Source organism: Octopus bimaculoides, chromosome 2 (assembly GCF_001194135.2).
Source record: "Octopus bimaculoides isolate UCB-OBI-ISO-001 chromosome 2, ASM119413v2, whole genome shotgun sequence".
Lineage (NCBI taxonomy): Eukaryota > Metazoa > Mollusca > Cephalopoda > Octopoda > Octopodidae > Octopus > Octopus bimaculoides.
In genome coordinates this window covers 119,519,597-119,521,350 of record NC_068982.1, presented here as the reverse complement: position 1 = coordinate 119,521,350, position 1,754 = coordinate 119,519,597, and the positions used below count along the sequence as shown (strand labels likewise).

General features: G+C 35.3%; 1 protein-coding gene across 1 annotated transcript in view; it reads right to left on the bottom strand.

Annotated features, from left to right (window-relative positions):
• Nucleotides 1-1,754, bottom strand: part of LOC106876909 (carbonic anhydrase-related protein 10-like) — a 1,215,161-nt gene that overhangs the window by 114,324 nt on the left and 1,099,083 nt on the right. The window lies entirely within an intron of this gene.

Sequence of the window (1,754 nt, the reverse complement as noted above, 5' to 3'; positions counted from 1 at the left end):
GATAGATAGATAGATAGATAGATAGATAGATAGATAGATAGATAAATAGATAGATACGATAGGCAAACATATATACACATACAGCATCGATTCAGGATGGAGCTAGTCTTAAATACTCACTCAATACATAATTATGATGAATGTATATTTCACTGTTTGCAAGCACTAAAAACAGAGCTCAGATATTTCATGGGTCCATTCCAATCCGTGAAATGATATAGTCACACATAAATACAGCAGTGTCAGCGCCGAGCAATGCTTAGCCGTAAGCGAACTTTAGATTAGTTAACATGTGTTTATGACACTTTTCAACTTCTAAAGAATCTGAAAAGTGCCAACACTGGGCAGATGTGTTTACTCCTTTTACCATAACAGAGAAGTTTTCTCCAATATATATATATTAGGGCTATGAATCTTTCACAACCTAATAACCCTACACTGTAATTCGATGAATAATGTTATACAAGTCAGGAAACTAACATTTATTTAGCTTTCTTTGCAAAAAAAAAAAACGTCACACAAAATCATGCAAAATTCTAGTGGCGTTCATAACGCTTGCTCAAGTTTTTACCAGACTTGGGGAGCTACCGCATTCCGATGCAGAAATAGTATATCTGAAATTTCAGCTTTCTAGTTGAAGGAGTTATGGGCTTTAAAACTTACAATCACTAGGTGACATTAGATTCACACTTCAGTATTTTCGCTGCCTAAGTCCTTGTAAACAGAAGAGAGATGTGTAGATAAAAGTGTATTTATACATTTTTAAGATTACTGAATAAAAATTACTCTATGCAAAGGTTCAAAACTAGGCTATTTTAAGACAGAGGCCACGACAAGCATTCAATAACATACAAAATTAAAAACAATATATATTTTTTAACTTTATAGGTTTAATTTCAATTTTAAATAACAGTATCAGAAAAATGGTGCAGAATGTTAGCAATGTTTTAAAATAAATACGATATTGGGAAGAATGTCCTTTCATCAGTTGTCCGCTGTTTTATCTACTCCACATTTCGAGCAATTATTACAAGATGTATCTTCAAGAAAGCAGTTGATCTCGCAAAGCAAATTAAATTTGGGATTTCTCTAATTCTTTGTATCTCCCCCGCTCCCTCTTTCGTTTTTCCTCTCGCATTCTTTCTCTAATCCTTTTCCTCTCCTCACCGTTCTCTATCAGTCCCTCTCTCTTTCTCACTCTTCCTCCTTTAACCTTTCGTTGCTCACACGTGACCATCGACCATCTTTCTTTTCCTAACTTGTGCTTCTTTCTTTCCTTTTGATCTACCACACATATCACACGCATTCTTGTCTGTCTCCTATCTTTTCTCCTGTCAAAGCTTGTTCCTCCAGCGTTTGCCACCTCACCTCGTTACTGCTTAGCAGCCCTTACTGTTTCTTGCCACTGTCCTGCTTTTGGTACCTACTTTGACCCTCCACAAATCCTAAATGTCATTTGCATTGCGGGAGCAACTGTTTTCTCGAAGACACACCTTGTCGTAATTGCTCGAAACGTGGAGTAGATGAAACAGCCTACAACTGATGAAGGGTCCTTCTTTATGTTACTTGTCTTGTTTTCTATTTGTTACTTTCGTTGTTCGCAAAATAGTTCGCATTCCATGTTTTCGTATTTCATGTGTACGTTTTATGGCGTCCTGTACCAATACACGCATGTGTATATACATTTATATGTAAGTATGTATATATATATGTATGTATATATGCATATATATACATATATATATATATATATA